The 15,160-nt window shown below is 43.4% G+C and overlaps 1 long non-coding RNA gene across 1 annotated transcript; it reads left to right on the top strand.

Annotated features, from left to right (window-relative positions):
• The first annotated feature begins 1,776 nt into the window (after positions 1-1,776).
• LOC137146005 (uncharacterized) lies at positions 1,777-14,773 on the top strand. The gene is made up of 4 exons (XR_010917815.1): positions 1,777-1,863; positions 2,425-2,512; positions 13,794-13,922; positions 14,592-14,773. It is a non-coding gene; the product is annotated as an uncharacterized lncRNA (long non-coding RNA).
• Positions 14,774-15,160: the final 387 nt, after the last annotated feature.

Below are 15,160 nucleotides of genomic sequence, written 5' to 3'. Positions count from 1 at the left end.
AAACATTTTGTTCAGTCTCAAACAAAATTTTGCAGCGTTTTCTGATTCACCAAAAATTCCAAAAAGTTTTGATTCAACCTGAACTGATTTTCTTTTTTGTAAGTTTATTTTTTGGAACTAAAAAATTATTTATCCATGCAGCTCTGCTCCTTAGTCACCAATATGACTTTCTACCACTTGCTGGTTATCTTTACAAACACACACCTTTCAATTGTTCCACATATCAAAAGCCATTGCTTTCATTTTGGTCCCAAAGTTACTTCCATTTCACACAAATTTAGTGTCTGCTCACTTTTATTTTTTAATATTGTTTCCCTAAGGAAGAATCTTAAATATAGGTTCATGCAAAGTTATTTTTAATTACACTAATGGAATGACTCTCTCAGTATTTTTAATTTCCTGTATGAATCATTTCTCTATGTTCCTCTTCATCCCACATTTAGACCTTGGTAGGTTCAGATATATGGAAACACCTAAGTGATCCTCACTGCTTGAACTTGCAAATTATAAGGGTGCAAAAACAGACTGCCAAATCTGGGTATTTTATAGAGATCATTAATTTCTGTAGTTTATCTCAGTTGCTGCTGGCCTTTTGAGGTTTGTTAGTATAGCTTTTGGCCTCATTGATCGTATTAACCCCCAATCCGATTTAAAATGGGAAGGATGATTATCAGGAGTTGTGAATTGCCACCGGGGACAATGAACAAAGAATTTCTTAACCCCTATCACAAACCGTAAGAAACTGTACAAAGACAACAAATGTCTCCTAGTGGAACTCCACCCACAGAAGTATTTTAGTGCTTCAAAAATATAACTCAAGAGTGAGAGGCGTGTGCTCACCAGCTTGTGTTTCCACTGACAGTAGCAGATTTACCACTTGCAAGTTGCCCCAAAGGTAAAAAGGTGATGGGAGAAATGTAACCAATGCAGCCACAGAAAGGAGTTTTCAGGAGATAAACCACCACTGTAATCTGGTGCACAAAAAATGGGCATCTTCCACTGAAAGAAGCACAGGTATCTGGGAAGCACTGTAAGCATTTACTTATGTTCAGCATTCTGTGGTAGAACGTTAAATTCACATCCTTAGTGTCTAGCTGAGGCTGTTGCATACAAGCTTACCTCACTAGGGAACGGTCACCCTTGAAAAGCATAACATCTAAGGTGCACCTCAGGGCAAAGCATTGGTTGGTATAAGTCACAGAAGCATTAGACTTGAACCACACAGGTAATATCAGGATTTCATATAATAAATAATAAGTGTTTGCTGCATGAGGCCTTAAGAACAAAAAGCAAAAAAAAAACCCCCAACACTCCACCCCTCAAAACCCCCCCCAATATAAATTTCTACTAGTTTTATCTATAAAGCAATATTCATCTTCACCTAAAAAAAAAAAAAAATACCAGTTAGTCCAAGCTTGTCTATATTAACCAAAAATGGGGATTGCATAGTTCACCACTTGTAAGAATCATAATACATGTAAAACTCATATTGTCTAACCCTAGTCTCTAATGTACTACTAATAGTGTTTTAGAGCATTACTTATTTTCATAGAACAACTCATACTATCATGCCAGGCATTTGCTCAGACTACATCTTCTTTATTTAGGAGCATCCCATCTAGCTAGTCTCAGGCATTTGCCCTTTATGTCGTCTCAATAGGCATAAGTGAGTTCAGGTGTGCTTTGACCAGAGGCTGAGGTTTCTAGCTCTGCTTCTGATACTCCCATATATATATATAAGTGGGAAGTCAAGTGGCAGTTGCTCCAAGATGTAGTTCTGCTCAGAAGTGTTAGATATGCCTTGCTTAAAGAGAAACTTTTCTAAGGGTCTGTTACTGTGCAATGAATCTGCCAATATATTAGGTAAGTACAGAGGCCTTTATGGTACACTTTGTCATAAACTTAGAGCTTGTATGTGCTGATTCCATGTGGCAGTTCACTTCATTACACATGTAATGGACAATTGTTTTATTTCCTCAAAGTTCAGTTTAGTTTTTGTGGAAGACCAATTTATTCAGTTTTGCCTTAATAAACATTAACCTCCATGAGATTCTTTGCTATAGTAGCAGGAAATTGTCTAATAAATGGTAGTATAGTGGATGGGAACAAGTAGAGAAAAGATCAAGGAAAATGGAGAGTTTTTGGCCAATAACCAGAAGCTTTTTTCTTAAAATTCCTATGTTGAACATTAGATGGCAGTGCTGCTGCACAAAACTTGCTTATTTTTTGATGTCTGCAGAGTTTTCTGTAAGCTTGCAACACAAAGCAGCCTTTGTAAGATGTTCTTTGTGTTTACAAATGACTGTGTGATTTTATTTTTTTTTTAAATAGATCTCAAGCTGATTAGAATAAATACTTGCAGTCGCGCTAGGAAGCAGCTGAAACATGGAAAATCTTTTAAAACGTGTTATCTCCTTTGTGTAGGTGCAGGCAAGCAAGCCGTTTTCTCTATCCCTCCATGTTAACCACTGAGGCTGTTTAGGAGTTGCTGTGAGAATGACAAGATAGTGAGGTAATTTCTCTCATATCCTAGGACCAACATGGCTACAACAACACTGCAAGTTAGGAGTTGCTGTGTCACATGACAGGTGACTGAAATCTGACAGTACATCTGTTCAGTAGCAAATACTGCTCCAAAGGTAACTATCTGAATAGCCTTAAGCCCCAATCCTGCAACATAGGCATGGTGGGACTGCTGTGACAGCACTGAGCCCCTGTCACTGAAGTCAGTAGGTGTCTGTAGGGGCACAGTAGTCTGTCACCATGTAAGAAGTTGCAGGATTGGGGCCTTTGTGGTCAAAGTGTGATGCAAGGATTTTTTGGCTTTATTAGCAGGGCTTGCTTCTTGCCGAGGCTGGCCTGGCCCTGGGGCAGCATATCAGGCTAGAAGGTTGTTGATCGGTTTGGTTGACTTGGATGCTCAAGTAAATCATTTTAGATTATCATGCTTCACATGTAGGTTTTGCATATTTTCTTGAGGCTAGCTAGATTTTCTTTCCTCCTGTTGGTGGTGCTGTCCCAGACAAAGTCAAACAGTTGTTTCTAGCATTTCTTTATTCATATTATAAGCAAAACTGGCAATACCAAGCGTTCTCTTGTTTTCAGTTGTTTATAATTTGGCCAAATTTTAACCATTTGGCTGATATTTTCCATGCTGAGTATCTGCCTCAGGCTGAACACTTTTGGAAAGCTACAGCAACAATGGTTTGGCCATTATCAAGAACAAAGTTAGGGAAAAAATACATGTTTTCCCCCTGATAAAAGAATTCTTACAGCTTATTTCACTGGGAAGCATTAGTGCCTCCATGTTTTGGAGCAGGCATGTAATGTTGTATGGCATGCCCTGCTGTCAAGGACATGCCTTTTGTTATTCTAGGTGGGGGGTGGGGGGAGAAAAGCCTATATTTCGCAAAGTTATAAGCCTTTGAAATACCTCAATTTGCACATGTTCAGTAGAGGTTAGTTTGCTGGACAGCTACATTTTCCAAAGATTCCGGCCTGGTCTACACTTATGAAAAATCCACCCCCCTGAATACTGTAGCTATGCCGAGCTAATCCCACAGTGCAGATGCAGCTAGGTCAATGGAAGAATACTTCTGTTGACCTACCTGACCTTGCTCGGGGAAGTGGTATTGCTACAGTGATGGAAAAGCCCCCTTCCGTTGCTGCAGTTTGCATCTACAGTACAGGGTTACGGTGTCCTGGGTATGGTGCTGTAGTTATGGTGCTGTTGCACCTGTAGTGTAGACATGGCCTCCATCTGCACTGAGCCTAGGGATGTGGGGGCTGTGCAGGTCTGACCCAACAGCCAGGTGCCACTGTCGTGTTGAGTAAGGAAACCAAGAACAGGCCAACTGTGCTCTCCATGCTCCCACTGCTGGTGCCCAGGCAGTGTGGAGAAGGAGGAGCAACCTGCACAACTGTAGAAAGACAAAAGCTGGATAAGAAGCCTAGAATGGGAAGAGCTGGTAGGGGAGGATTTGGACAGGGACAGGTTGGAGGATTTGGGGCAGGAGGACTCATGCTTTGGGGGAAATGGGCAGAAGGGGCTGTGTCCACTAGAACACACTCTTCTTTAGAGCCTGGAATGAAAACCAAGATTTTTGAGTCTCACCATTAACCATGGGCTGTCAGCAAATATCTGTGAAACCCTCTTATGAGTGTGTCTTTCTCCCTTTCTAGTGCTACTCCATATACAGAATGATAACCTACCACTGCTATTGGCTGCTTTCTAGTTCAAATAGCAGAGGTCTGTGTGGTGGATCTAAAGGTTCAAACCCTGTGGGCGCTAATATATTCCACATGGTGAAAGTTGTCTCTTTCTGCTTCAGAAGAATATTAAGGTTGCAAAGTCAGGCACTCAAAAATTAGGAAATGGTAGAATTAAGGTTGCCTGGACAGCCTTATTTTGGCCCCTTTCTGTGTATCATTATGACATTCTTTAATCATGTGATCACTTCACTTCCACAAGACCCCTGCCTCATTCAGTGCAGAGAATGACTGAGGTTTCTCTGGGAGAAAGAAGTTGTTTGTGGGGCCCTTACCCAATTTATTGCAGAAGTTGAAAGGTGTGTACTGAATGAGGCAGATGAGGCAGAGGACTGCAAGAAGAGAAGGAATGGTCTCATGGTTAAGTCAGTTGTATACTGTCCTGAGAAATTAGATTCTATCCCTGCCTCTGCCACAGTTGCTGTGTTACACTAGGCAAGTCGTTTCCAACATCCTCTTCACAGATGGTCACTGGCCATGTTGATTTTTTGGAGTGCCCAATTGGCGATTATGGCATCTGATTTACAGATGTGCTGAGTACTTATGTCTACACTTGAAGACAATCAGAGCTCTACTTTGAAAATATGATGTGCTATATACTGCTAAATACTCTGAAAAATGGTCTCAAAATTGGTACCCAAAATGGTATCATGGGGATAATCCCCCACCAGCTCAGAAGGGAATTGCAAAAATAAATGAATGTTTGTGAAGCACTCTGATACTAAAAGTGGTGAGTGTCACAGTAAAGCCCAGAAAGAAACTTAATTTCTGTTTTCAGAGCCAGTTTTGAATAGCACACTGCAGCCTAGGTATGGGGGTTACACATTGAACAATGAGGATAAAACAAAATACTGAATAGCTGCTCATTCTGTGAGCATTGTCCATCCTGTGCACTGAAGGATGCCTGGGTCCTGTGGAAAAAATAGTAATGTGATTGTTATAATTAAAGACTAATATAATTCATAGGTGCAAGGGGCCTGAATTAAGGTTGCCCAGGCAACTTTAATTCTGGCATTTCCAAGCTCTTGAGTGAATGACTTTGGAATTTTAATGTTCTTTCAATGTAGTTTTATATGTCTAATATAAAATCAAGTTTTTAGGTGTTCTGGGGAGTCATGCTGACACCAGATCTGTAAATTGTCTGACATCAGAGCAATACCCAAAGGCTAATTGAGTGTGGCTTTGTCTTGCACAGTTTTCTTTTCATCCTGTATAGAAATTACACAACAGAATTATTTTAATGCTGTATTATGAATATTGTGGGTTGTGTTTGTTAGTAAATTAATCAAAGTTAAATCCGCTCTAAGACTGGTCAGTTATGTTGTGTGATTGCAGAATGTACATTTGTTAATAATACTTTCTTTGCAAATGTATGTAGGCTGTGCACAAGCTTCTTATGTAAATATCCACAATATGAGTATACCTGTGTCAAACCTTTAGATCTTTTATTTCTCTGAGAAGCTTTTAGACCGAATTCCTCTGAAATGAGTGAATTCCTATGATATGTAAGAAGTAGGGAGATACAGCAACCACCCGTCCTGTTACATGAAGAAACCTGTTAAATCATCTCCCCGAATCATATTAGTCACCACTGTTTGTGGGGTGAGACTGTCTTTGTGTGGTTTAGCATCCTGTTGCTAGTAACCAGCATACTTTCTTGTTTCTTTCAGGTGATGGACTCAAGGAAACAGTCTAAAGAAGGGACTCCAGTATTTCTTGTGCAAACTTGGTTTCTCATACAGTAATACGTTCTTAAATGTCTTTGCAGGTGTTTCCAAATGAAGACTTACAAAGATTTAGATGTTAATAGGCAGCTGCTAATGTCAATGGAGATGTTCACATAGAGGGCATTTAGAATTTTTTCCAATGTCTCCTTATATTTCAGGTCAGATGAAAGAAAAAAATTACATGTCGATATCCCTTTAAATGTTTTTTAAAAGTGGGAGCAAGAGGTACTGCAGTATCTACCTTACTAGGATGGAAGAGAAATAGATGGATAGCTATGTGACTACAACGGGTATCCTGAGAGCTTGAGAAGAACTAGAGTATGTCTGTACAGCCAGTGGCAGGAAGCCTCCAAGTCTGGGTCAACAGACTTAGGCTTGCTGGGCTCATGCTACCATGCTAAAAATAGCACCTCCTACCTAGACTTCAGAGCCTGAACCATGATGTCCACACAATTTTAGTGTGGGTAGTGCAAACGAGAGTCTGTCGACCCGGGCTTGGACACTTTCTGCTGCAGACTTTATGTGATGCTTAGCTACAATAATTCTTGCTACCTGAGGTGGGATCACCACATTTGGGCTATAGAATATTTTTGCTTGCAGCATATTGACGACGAACTCTGAACGTCTTTCAGAGCATTTGGTAGTGATCTGCTCTCAGTCTCTAAGTGCATGTCTACATCCATGTCTGGGAGCAAGTCTCCTAGCCCAGATCCACACATTTGTGCTGGCGACTTTAGAAATAGCTGTGTAAATGTTGTGGCTCAGGCTCTGAAGCCTGGGGAGATTTGTGGAGAGTGGGCTTGAGCACCAGAGCTCCAGCTTGAGCAGCAATGTCAAAGCTGCATTTGCACAGCTATGTTTGAAGCTCTAACAGATCTGTGGACCCAGGCTGGGAGGTTTGCCCCCTGGATGCCGTATAGACATGCCCTAAGGCATATGTGGACATATTGCAGATGATCAACTTCCTCTGATTTCAGGGGTGGTTGATAGGCTGTGCTCTGCTGTGTATGGGAATTTTGAGAACCTTGATGCTAAAATCTCAACCTCCTCCTTCGCATTATTGTGAGCAGGTCTCAGTACTTCATTAGACAGGCTTGAGCTGTGAAGTTGGGATCCAGAACCAATCTTTCCCAGAATTTGAGGTATGATAACAGCCAGGGTTTTGGTCTGGCCCATTAGAGGTAGGCTAGGGCATTGGTGATGTGGCAGAATTAGATCCAGACTTCTGTCAAGTTTGGATATGGATGGACGTGGGACTATTTTTATATTGGTATCCTCCTGTGCAAGAGGAGGGAGAGGAAGTTGTTGATAATATTGAACGCTTGGCCCTTATTTATAGGGCAGAACTCAATATAAAAAACACCCACTGTTTGAGAATGAAACTGTGGGACTTTACCAATAATGGTGTACATTACCATTCTAATGTTATGTCATGTTAATATGTCATGTTAAATTCTATTGATTTGATTTACCAAGAAAAATTAAATAAAAACGGCTCAGTTGACAAGGTAGGGTCTACTGGGTTCAATAGTAAGTCAAGTGCTGGTCCAGACCTTCTGTAGGCTACCAGTGAAAGCCTCAGCCTGTCAACTGTTGTCCTTTCCACCATAGCCTACAAGCCATCTAGTGCTTCAAACCCACCTACTGAAAGGAGTTAAAATTCTATTTGCGGTGGTGACTTATTGAACCGATGCTGTCTTTACGCTTTTTGGATGAGGCAGAAGGGCATACAGTATAATATTGATTATTCAGACACAGCCTGCTTCGGTGCAGGCTTCTAGTTTTGTACTAGACCCGTAAGATGCCTGCAAAGGACTGGGGTGAGCAGCAGTGTTTCAGGCTGGTTACTCTTGTGGCCTGTTACATTATTGCTTTTAATTATGTAATGTGCCAGATCATGTTATGAGGGGCACATAACGAATTGCTGTATGGATTATGATGGATAAATAATGAGATGGCACAACTGAGAGTGGGGCCTTCTAGATGTCAAGGATTTGCCTTTCAGCATCATTCCCAGTATCCCCTTGCGTGTTGTGCAAATCTCCAGATTGCTAGAAAGTTTTAGTGGGCATTCAGGTCAGGGGATTTGTTTAGAGGCTATCATGCAGATGTCTCATATCTGAAACTCTGATCTCCATGAAACTACTCTGAAATGTGGGATGGCCACATACCAGAAGCTGGTGTGTTAACTAGCCCACTGCTGCCTCAGGCATTAATTTTGTATATCTAGATATGACTAATAAGGGAGTTGCTTGCTTCACTGTTAGCAGCTGACCAATTTGTACAGCTAGGAGGAACAAAGCTAGAGGAGGTCATGTTACCCAGAAAGCAAGCGCAATCCCCAGCGTGAGTCATGAAGCTTATACATTAAAACACAAGGTGATAAACTGGTAGGAATTTCAAAAATAGTTATGCCACCTTATTTCTTCCTATCTTTTGATAGAGATGGTTCCATGCAGTAAGGTTTTTTGTTGCGAGTTTCAAAGACCTACAAAATTAAGGAGAGGGTGTTTGGAATTACCAGTTTACATGTGAAAACCAAAGGGAAATGAGGAAAGTGTCTGTCTTGTGTAAATCATAAAAGATATCAGGCAGAAGAAGGCAGTTTGTTTTTTCCCCAGCTCAGTTTTCATAGTATCACTTTTTTATTTCTATAGGCACCCAGGGGATCACATTGATGCTCTGGACTGGGTGATCCACATATTAAAAAATAAAAGCATTTCAGGAGTGGAGGGGGGAAGGCCATGAGCACAAGGGAATGAAAAGAATCTGAATTATGAAAGTCATTAGTGACCCCTAATGCTAGTTAAAGGTTAAATGCTAGTCTGACAGACGACTCCTCCCCCTCCCTCCCCAGCTAAATGGACTTTAATCTATGCTACCACTGTGGCTTAAAAAAGTAAATAAGATTTATGGGTGCCATTTTAACCATTTTCTTAGTTTTCAGCTTCTGTTTGTCCCTCCCCTGCTGACAGTTCCCTTACAAACAGATGGTTCCTCTTCTCAAATCATTAAACATTCTTCAAAATGTTTAACCTGGGTAAAATGTAAAACCAAGGATTGGGAATCTGGTTCCAATAAAACATAAATGAGCCTTGAAATCCAGATGAGGTTCAGATTCAAGCAAGGCCAAATTAGGGTTTTGGATCCTATTAACAGCCATAAACCTAGTGAGCCATTGTTATGAAATGCTGGTCTCAAATGGCTGAAATCTCATTAGATCAGTTGTTTTTAAATGAGAATTTTCGAGATGTTGGAATGAAATCCCTTGGACTTCAGCAGCATCAGAAAAGGGTAGATCAGGAACTAGAACTGCATTTGAGTGGGTTTAGGTCAAGTGACAGCTGTATCTGGCTGTCTGAATATCTATTCACTGTATGAACATTGGTGATTTGAATAATTAATGATCTGTAGCTTGTACTTTAGAAGAGATGTATATCTAGTAACACCTTTACAGGTTCCTATCTCCTTAACATGGTACTGAAGCGCATTCAAAGGTACAGAAGACAATCAGCCGCCTAATGAGATTATATGCAAACCTCCTCAAACAACTTGCCTAAGCAATCACTGAGAGTGAGGAGGAAAACCTTTTTATTAATTGCAAAGCAGTATTTATCTTAAAACTGAAATAGGAACAGAGGAGAGATTTACCATAAGCCAATAGAAGACAGGAAATTAGCTTTTGTTTCTATGCAGCTTCCCCCCCCCCCCTTCACCCCCCAGTGTAATCAAGTTGAGTTGTGTGGAAGGAAGAAGTGAATTGTATTATGTATTGACTCAAGCATACATCCCACAATGATGTATTGAGCTGAAGAAACACCTCACATCCACTTCATAAGAAACAGAGCTGTAGTCTGGGGCTCTCTGCCAATAGCAGAGAAATATACACCAGTGTAACTACATCAGTTCAAACGACTGCCCACATCTAATGAAGACATGTTGCACCAGTGTAGAGTTCTGGTTTTGACCTTTCACTCCATCTTTGTGTAAAGCTCAATCTCTTCTGGTTTGGAGTGATCAAGGGTATGGCTCAGGCTTCTAAGTGGGGCCTTCACGACTCTCCCCTGCTTTGCTGTTGTGGCCAGTGAGAAGAGGAACTTGCTGCACCCAAGGACAAGGGCTGCCTGATTCCCTCGTGGACTTGCACGATGCTCTTCCCTTAATTATTGAATGGTTAAAATGCCTAGGTGAACATGCTTGACTTGACTGTGTAGATGCAATTGCAGTGTAGAGCAGCTGAGAGTCACAGAAAAGGCTCACTAAGATTTCATGGCTCTTAGAGAATTGGATTGAGCTGTTTAGAAGCTCTTTCTGCAGTACCTTGCTGTTCAAGTATAGTTTTGTTTTATCAACTTCTATTTCATGCTTGTTTCTGTACTTTGCCATTAAGGTAGGCTTTTATCTGAGACAACCTTAATGGTGTCCTAGTCCTCTTGGCTGAAGAAGATCAGGGGATATGCATGGGTGGTTGGTATTAAAGGCGGAGGAGGGCTGAGCCACCCCTTAGGGCCTGTGGGGACCCTGCCTCTTTCCCTGTTCTCCCTGTTGGGAAGGCAGAAGTCTTTATGCTCCATCGGGAACCTGCCTGCATGGAGCATATAAAGCTCAACTCGCCAGACATGCAGGCAGCGTGAGACTGCCCCCAGTGTTCTAACTTCTCCGGTCTCCGTTTCAATTTCACATCACTCTCTGCCTATCCCTGCCTACCTGGCTGGGCTCTGGCAGTGCTACAGTCTGAATCTGCTCTCAGCCTGCCCACCCCTAATCTGAGTTAACTCCTTGCTGCTGCAGTGCTTCTCTGTGCTTGCCAGACTGGTTCCTCCTCTCCCCACCCTCCCCCTCTCCCGCATGCCTCCTCATCCCCCCTAGCCTGTTCAGTAATCAATTAAGAGTCCCTTGAAAGACACTCATTTGTTTTTCAGATAAGGGAAATGGAAGGTAAAATTTAAGGGCAGAGGTAGCATGACTTGGTGTTGAAAGCAGAGCTAGGAATGTGAAGATTTGGGGTTTTATAATGGCCCCCTCTCACAGACTTGCAGTGGGATATTGGACCACCGGTCATTTAAGGCTGGATCTTAAGGGGAGTCTTTCCATTCATTTAAAAAGGCAGTGGATATAGGGGACGTCATCAACCTGTGCCTCAGTTTCTCCATCCAAAAAACAGGGATAATACTTGCCTGCCTCAGAGGACTATTGTGTAGCTTAATTTAATTGTTTTTGGTGAGGTGCTTTGAGGTCATCAGATGGAAAGTGCTTTAGAAGTGCCAAGTGTTTCCACAGTTAACCTTTCAGTGATATGCACTCCTCCTGGATCACAGGAGATTGGGATTTTATGGGACTCCTCCTCTGGCTGATGCTGGAGCAAATTGCAAGAGCAGGAGTGTGGGGGGTAGGGAAGGAGGGGCCAGCAGGGCCTGCTCCGATCATCACTTTTCAAAGTGGGAGGCAGGAGAGCTAGACAAGACAAGATGCCACCAGGCCAGCCTTATGCTCTGTGCAGAGGGTGCGCCGTTCGCTTCCAAGCCATTGCAGGGCTGGCCTGGAATGGGATCACTCATTGTGTGGCAGGGGCAGACACCACTATGCTGTCCAGGCTTCAGGGCCAGTGCCAGCTAGGCAGGGCCGGGTAGCTGAGCAGTAAATGGCTGGGAGGAATGAATCCCCGTCCACCTGGCCCAGAGCCCTTCAGAGTGTTCCCACGAAGTAAGCAGCAAGCTGGCAGCAATGAAGGGCACCTGGGGCAGAGAATGCTCCCCCCTATTATTATTTTTTTACTTGTTCAAGTGGTGGGGGGAGCTCTCAGCTCTGTGAGGGAGAGTGGCGAAGCCTTGGGGGAAGAGGGTGTGTGGAGAAGAGGGGGCGCTGCACATGTGGCAAGAGGGTTGGGGGGGGGGGGGAGGGTGAAAGAAAGGGGAGGTGTTTTTTGAGCCTGCCTGGTGCAACATAGCATTGCCATCTGTTTTTCAGACTAGTGTGGGGTGGTGGTTCCTTGGGTGGAGCTGCATTTGGGGACACAGCACAGCTGGGGTTGCATTGGATGACAGGTCTTTTGGGAACAGTACAGTGGCCAGAGTGCGGGCGAGGGCAGCAATTTGGGGGCATGTTGGAAAGGGGCAAGGTTTGTACGGGGAGGGTAGCAGTATTGGGGAGGTTGGCTGGGCTTGGCGGGAGGAGCAGTGTGTTTTAGGGAGTGCCCAGCACTGGAAGAGTGCCTGGGGTTTGCCAGTACTGGGGGCAGAACGAGCATGTGAGATGCGGGAGGAGGGCCCACACAGACGCCTGCCCTGCTGCGTGGGGGGAGGCTGCTGCAACGGCACACAAGCCAGAGCAGCACCACAGTGGAATGTGTGAGCATTTGGCATTGGCTCGGGAGGGAGCTTGCCCAGCCAGCCAGGTCCTTCTGCTGTGATAGGGAGCCTTCTCTCTCCCCTAGCTCACTTCCTCTTGCGTGGCTGTCTGCACACTTCCTTCCTCCTGCCAGACCTTCCTGCATCTCTCCCAAGCTCCCTGGGGGTCTGTTTAATGCCTCCCTGGCCCCTACCAATGTTTGGGTCTGTTTGGTAACTTCCCACTGCTCCCACCTCAGCCAGGTAGCGAGGAAAAGACTGAAGCTTCTGTCCCATGCCCACCCAGTCGCCTATGGAGGTGCACAGCAGCTCATGCTGGCCTAGTGGGAGAGAGCAGGAAAGGAGACAGAGATGAGGGAGTCCCGCAGGGAGCAGAGATGGGTGGCAGTGAGTGGGGGGGAGGGAAAGGAGTGTTGGGTGGGGGAGGGGAGGTTGAGCAGGTGTGGGAGCGTGGGACAGAGCAGGGGTGGAGTGTGGGTGTGGCCCGGGGCAGAAGAGGTGGTACGGGGAGCTAGCCTTCCCTAGGGGTAGGTGGATATGTATTTTGGAGAGAAACTGAGATCTGCCCCTAAAGGAAACCGGATTAGAATCCATGGGTAACATAAGGGCATGGGCAACAGTAGTTGGGATTTCCATCCCTAACCAGTGTTGTGAGGCAGAGTTAATGCAATACAGGCAGGGAAGGAGCTAAATGACTTAAGGATTCAAGATCGTGGTACAGAATCCAAACAGTTTTGTACAATATTTAATGAAGTCAGATTTAATAATGAACCTTCATCCAACATCGAGCCTTTGAGACTCAGTTGTAATCAGCTAGTTTGTGTGTGCCAATGCCTCAAAGAAAAGTTCTTTGTGTGCCATAACCAGTCCAGCTGGAACCAGCAAGTGCTGAAAACCTCACAAGAGAACCTACTTTTTCAAGATCATAGTATTGCTTCCAGACTGAAGAGTTTTAAGTCAGAAATCCATATTTTGGGAGGCTTATATAGGGGGAGGCGTGGTTAAAAGCACGGGACTGGGGTTCATGAGATCTAGGTTCTATTCTTGGCTCTGCCAGTGATTTGCTCTGTGACATTGGACAAATCGTTTAGCTTCTGTACCTCAGTTTCCCTATCTATAAAATGGGGATATTTACCTATTTCACAATGTGGGGGTTAAGGCTTCATTCATGAATGTTCATAACATGTGAACATCTCAGCCAGAAAAAGTTATTGAATGAAAAAGCATGGTGGTCTGTCCAGTTCTGTCTGAAACTGAAATGTGTGTAGTTTGCCCATTGCTGTTTACGGTGTCAAATGAGCACCATGCATGCTGTGCACTCTTTTGTGGCGTGTGCAACATATGCCAAGGTACAAGCTGTGATCCCTATGTTCTTTTCTGTAACTTGGCCCGCAGGTGTTGTCCTCTGTGTATGCTATCACAGTCTGATCATTGTGTCTAAACACTGCAGGTGAAATATGTCACTGAAATACCGAGGTGAGCCGGGTGGTGTAACACTGAAGAAATAATAAACCCAGAAAGCTTTGAAGCACATGACTTCAAAATCATCTAATGTCTAAAAGAAATGAGTATAGATCAGGTAAGCCTGTCAGTGTAAATGAAACTGTGGGATGCATATCCCACAGCCATGACTAATTTGGTACACTGTGACTCAGCCCATGATGCATTATCAGGAACCTCTGAAACCTTCTGGCCTCCCAGTTAACAAAACAGTAAATAAAAACGTTCTATTTTCTGTGACTAATAGGATCCTTGACTCTAATTTTATTGCCCCCTAAACTATCAAATGACTAAAGCTGTGCAAAACGGGGGTTCTGATCCACAGAGCCTCCTATGAATGCTTCCTTGGGTTTAAATTCACATGGGCTTGTGCCTCTTGAGTATGGACTGAGTTATGTTTAAACCCAAAATCCAAAGTAAAACTAATATGTTTCACTTCTTTTAATCACAAAACCATATATTTGACTCAGATTAGCTAGAAAGGGCAGGAAATCACAGGGATCCTTGATGAATCCAGGCTAAACTTCAAGTTTGTAACAAGACCCAGAATAGGGAAATTTTCCATGGTTTGGGGGTTTGAAGCAAAAGTTTCGCAAAATTCTAGACTGAAATAAAAAGCCAATTTTGGATTTATTTTTTTAAAGCATGGGCCTGAGCCATTTTGTTAAGGCCCCCTTTTGTATTTTTTTAACTGCATTTTTTTTAATGAAATATTTAATCTGCTTTTTAAAACTCACATCAACTGCAGGACAAAAATGACAGGTTGACAAAATCTGACCAAAACACATGGTCACAGAAGGGTGGTTAGTGATGAAGGCACTGGACTGGTTCTCTGGAAATCTGGATTTCTCTCTTGGACCTGCCAAGATTTAAAAAAAAAGTGTTCTTTTAAAAAAAAACAAAACACACAATAAAATTGGTCCCAAATCATGACTTTTTAATGACTTCATTGTGTGTTATGGTCTTTTGCTTTTTGAGCTCCCCTTGCACACCCCCTACATTTGTGACAATTCGTGTTGTTCACACTCCTAAAAGTATAGAGAAGGTGACCTTTGCCCCTGCTGCAGGAGCTCTCACTGGCTCCCTTATGTGCGGAGCTTCACCCCAAAGCCAAAAATTCTAATCATGTCCATTCCCCCCAGTCTTCCTCCCCCAGTCCTACATCTGCTTGTACCCTTGCCCAGCAATTATTTATGCACTTCCACATCAGTTCTGGCCCCCCTGCTCCACCTCTCCTGCAACTTCAGGGATTCACAAGCCCCAGATCTGGGGGTGGTGGGAGGCAGCTGCAGTAGGGTTCTTCCCCTTCCCAGGACT

This window comes from Emydura macquarii, unplaced genomic scaffold, assembly GCF_026122565.2.
Source record: "Emydura macquarii macquarii isolate MOO-44397 ecotype Brisbane River unplaced genomic scaffold, CSIRO-AGI_Emac_v2 contig_3692, whole genome shotgun sequence".
Classification (NCBI taxonomy): Eukaryota; Metazoa; Chordata; order Testudines; family Chelidae; genus Emydura; species Emydura macquarii.
Note: the sequence above shows the minus strand (reverse complement) of the source record. Positions and strands in the feature narration are given on the sequence as shown.